Here is a 5,096-nt window from a genome sequence, read left to right as displayed (position 1 = left end):
AAAGGGCACTCTAGCTGCACCCTCTCCATGACATATCTGTTTGTTCTCTTGGCTGTCCATGGGATGCTCAGTGCTCTTCAAAACCACAGCTCAAAGGCGTCAATTCTTTTTCTGCCATCTTTAGTCATTGTCCAGGTATCCGATGTATAGCTAGTAATTGAAAAGACTATGGCCTGAATTAGACACACCTTAGTCCTCAAACTGACATCACTACTCTTCAGTAATTTGGAAAGGTCCCTAACTGCAGATTTTCCCAGTGCAACGTGTCTCCTTATTTCTTGACTGCTCAAACCAAGATTGTTAATTGTGGATCCAAGCAAGATGAAGTTGTTCATAGTTTCTATTTCCTCTCCATCCACCAAGATACTGCCTATTGGTCCAGTGGTAAGAATATTTTCTTAATATTGAGATGCAATCCATACTGAAGGATGCATTCCTTGATTCCTTCTGCAACATGTACTTCAAATCTTCCTCACTTTCACCAAGTAAAGTTGTGCCTCTGCACAACACAGGTTATTGATGAGTCTCTCTCCAATCCTCATATCACATTCCTCTTCATAGAGTCCAGCTTCTTGGATAATTTGTTCAGTATATAGATTGAAAAGGTATGGAGATAGAATACAACCCTGATACACTCCCTTCCCAATTCCAAATCATTCAGTGCTTCCCTGATCTGTTCATACAACAGCCTCTGATGGGCACAATCAAGTGCTCTGGGATTCTCATTCTTCTCAATATCAGCCGCAACTTGTCATGATCCACCATCTTCATAATCAATAAAGCACAAAAAGACTTCTTACTTTCTTCTTACTTTCAGCCAGGATCCATCTGACATCAGCCATGATCTGGTACCATTACCTCTTCTAAATCCTGCTTAAAATTCTGGTGGTTCCCTATCTATGTACTGCTTCAGCCACTTTTGAATGATCTTCAACAGTATTTTGCTTGCATGTGCTATCAATGATATTGTTTGGTAATTTCCACATTCAGTTGGCTCATCTTTCTTGAGAATGGGAACAAATATATACCTTTCAAATCTGTTGGTCAGACAGCTATTCTCCAAATTTCCTGGCATAGACTGTTGAGTGCATCCAAAGCTAGGACTATGCAAATCTGAAGTGCTTGTATCCCACCAAAGGGACTGGATTCAATAATTTACTTATAATGCAAATAAGATAAATGGTATCCTTTCCCCCCATTGTTGTTGAACTGTGTAAAAACAAAATCAGCCAGTTTTGCCATCCTCCAGGCTTAAATTGAGTAGGCCCAGAGGCAGAAAACCAAAAGATCTTTATTATCCAGAAAGAAGAACCAGAGAGTTCAGTGCATCTCTTGGATCCGGTGAACCACAGATGAAGAAATCACATGTGATAAAATAGTAGCAGTAAAGAAAAAAAAATAGTAGCAGTGATGGTAATGGTGGTGACCATGATAGCAGCATCAGCAAAGGTGGCAGAGAACAGAGATTGGTATCACACAGAGCTGTGAACTCCCCATTCACTGAATGAGAAAGTTTAATTGTTGGTGGACTGAGTGCCTTAGTACACTTCCCATGGGAAGCAGATCTGCCCAATGCTTTCAGGCAGAGTGGAGGTGGCATATAATTAGAAGAGCAAAAGGAGTCTGTAATACTTGCTCAAGCAGGTCAGATACCAAAGCCCCAGGGCTGAGGGTCAGAGAAAAGCTCGCTTGAGAACACAGCTGAGAAGAGGCTGCCCGCCCTGATTAAACAATTATATCCTAAGTGTTCTTACTCCTGACTTGTAACTTGTTAACAACTTGTAACTTGTTAACAAAACTCCTTGCCTTCAAGTCAGAAACAACTCAAAGCTGACCCTGCAGTGAGATTTTGGGGACTGTAAATTGCTTGGGAGGAGTTTACCCCTCTTTCTCCTGAAAAGTCACTGATAGATTCAAACATCCAGAGAAATGTCACCTTTGGGGTTAGCAGTAGCTATGGAGTGTTTACCTAACAAATCCCATAATTATGAATATTATCTATGAATTCTGTGCAGCTACTGCAACAAATTATTAAAATCAAGTAAGAAGAAATGAGGTCCCTAAGATAAACAATTGGTGTTATAGCTGATAGAGGGTGTGGAGAGTAGGAGACGTCATTAGCTTTGTTCTGTTGATTGTATTGATGGAGTTCTTACCCTTTTGAATTTAGTGGAGGTCAGATAATGCCATCCTCATGCCCACCTTATTTTTATGTGTTTCTAACTCATGGTGGCTCTTTGAATTTCAGGAATAGTTTTCCTATATGTGAGAAATTCCTCACATAATTCCTCATCTTTTAAAGTCTAATTATTACTAAACTAGGGAGCTCTGATGGCCTAGTGATAAGAAGCTGTGCTACAATCCCAAAGGCACATGACTGGAATACACCAGCTGCTCTTGGGATAAAGAATGGGCAATCTCCTCCCATGCAATTTAATGTTTCTGAAAACCCTCTGGAAGGTCAGCTGTGAGTTGGTTCTGCCTTGATGGTACACAACATCATATATACAATCTGCATATCATATGTAGCTTCCTGGAAAGGTTCTGTGTCAGTCAAATATTTTTTTGTACAGTGACTTTTGATGATTCCTGGATCATTTAATAAATTCCCTATAGCATCTTTAAATATTGCAACTCGCAGCTTGAATTTGTCCTTCAGATGGAAAAACGCCAAATGAGTCTATCCGTTTTTATTTTCTGACTCCAGTTCTTTGCACTTTTTGTTATAATACTTTGCTTATCTTCATGAATTGTCTTTAGAAATCTTTTGTTCAATGCTTCAAGTTCATGATTTCTTCCTTTTGTTTTGGCTTCTCGACATTCTAGTGTAATATTCAGAGTCTCCTCTGACATCATCTTGGTCTTTTCTTCCTCCTCTGTCTCTGTAATGAAATTTTGTTTTTATGGATGATTTTCTTGATATCATCCCACAGCTCACTTGGTCTTCCTTCATTAGTTTTCAATGCCTTGAGCCTGTTGATGAGATGTTTTTTAAATTAGAGTGGAATAAACTCAAAGTCAAATTTTTGTTCTTATGGATTTGTTTTCTTTATCTTCAAATTGAACTTGCATATGAGGAGCTGTTAGTTCCACAATCAGCACCTGGCCTAGTTTTCACAACTGATATTGCGTTTCTTCAGCAATTCTTTCCACAGATGTAGTTAATCTGATTCCTGTGTAGTCAGTCATCAGCTCAGGTCTATATGTATAAACGGTGTTCATGTTTTTTTTATAAAGTATGTTTACAATGAGTAAGTCATTGATTGTACAAGATTCTGTCATTTCTGTCACCAAGTTAATATTTTATAACAACTGATCCTTCTTCCTTGGTCCTAACTTCTACATTTCAGTCACCAATTATTATTAATGAAGCTTCAGTGCATGTTTAATCAATTTCAGACTGCAAAATTTGGTAGTAATAGTCTATTTCCTCCTCATTGGCTTTAGTTATTGGTGCATAAATTGAATGATAGTGATTATTAACAGGACTTCCTCCGATGTGTATAGATAGTATCCTGTCATTTACAACATTGTATTTCAGGATGGATCGACAATTGGGTGGTGATGATGGTTGTTTTTTACTATAAATGCAACACCATTTTTCCTCATTTTTTTCATTCCAAGCACAGTAGATCATTAGATTGATTCAAAGTGGCCCATGTCAATCAATCTCAGTTTGACAATGCCTCTTGCTGTTGTTGTATGCCATCAGGTTGGAAATGGTCCATAGCTGACCTTCCAGTGGGTTTTCAGAGACAGTAAATCACACAAGAGATGATTGCCCGTCCTCCCAAGAGGGTTTAAATCTCATGTCTTTGGGATTTCAGTGCAATTTCATACTAGGCCACCAGATTCTAGAGTATAGGTTCTCGAGAGTATAGATTTTAGTTGAAAGTCAGGTGTAAACTTTTTGGTGTTTTTTTATTTTATTCAAAATTGTGTGTGAGCTGCTTGGATTTGGACTTAGTAAACAAGCAGCTGTGGGCTGGAAGCTTCTTGTTTAAGTCAATCAATACTTGGTGGCCAAGCCTTTGTATTTAAAAGTCAGTTGGGCCCTGACTAAACCTTCTGTTTGAAGGCTCATGTGTGAAGCAGTTGGATTCTGGAGGGTAGATTCTCTAGTTTTAAAGGAAAGTCGGGTGTAAACTGCTTAATGAGTTTTTATTTCATTCAAAATCGTGTGTGAGCTGATTTGATTGACTGGATTTAGTCATTAAGCAGCTGTGGGCTGGAAGCTTCTTGTTTAAGTCAGTCAAGACCTGGTGTTAATTGTGTTTGAGAAGAACATTCTCCTAAGTGGTATGGCACTGGTCTGTCAGTTTGCTGTACTGAGGTAACTTGGCGTTGCGGTGATGCTGAACTCTGTGCCACTGGTGTGTCAAATGCCATAATGATTACCCAAGATTGACAGTGTTTGGTGGAGCTCCCAGATTAAGACAGGCTTGGAAGCAGAATTGGCATCCAATTCCTAAACAATATGTCTTTTGAAACTCTAAAAACTTTAGAGAAACAATGATAGTTATAGAATAGTATCCACATCATTGGTTTATATGGTCACTATGAATTGTGTTCAACTTGATGGCACTTAACAACACCAGGCCACCAGACCTCCTTGCCAATGCTTAGATAGGTAGAAAGCATGCATGTAGGAAAATTGGATGGTGTTTAAAAAGAAGTGAAATGCATCAATATTGACATACTAGGCAGTGGCAATATTTATTATGTGTTCCATTCTTTTTAAACAATACCAATTTTCAACATTCATAATTCATGTGTTCCACATTCTAATTATTAGTGGCTGTTTATAAGAGCCTCAACTTTTGTGTTTTCCAGTATGAGGGCTCTGCTTCTAGTGCTGTATCTAATAGTCTACGTGTAGTCTATTGTTCATAGGGCTTTTGAATGCTTGTTATTTCAGAAGCCAAAAAATATTGGCTGACACCTTTTCAGGAATGAGCATGTGATCAAAAACCAATGATAATAAAGGGAGAAGTTCAAGCTGCTTTAAAGGAATTGGCAAAATGAAGGAATTAGGAATTGATGGAATACCAATTGGCCTATTTCAACAAACAAATGGATGTGCAGCCCTGGATGTG

The sequence above is a fragment of the Elephantulus edwardii genome, unplaced genomic scaffold (assembly GCF_000299155.1).
Source record: "Elephantulus edwardii isolate Elephantulus edwardi_28Jun2011 unplaced genomic scaffold, EleEdw1.0 scaffold00532, whole genome shotgun sequence".
In the NCBI taxonomy this organism is placed as follows: Eukaryota; Metazoa; Chordata; class Mammalia; order Macroscelidea; family Macroscelididae; genus Elephantulus; species Elephantulus edwardii.
The sequence above is the reverse complement of the archived record's forward strand: the minus strand, read 5'-3'. Positions refer to the sequence as shown.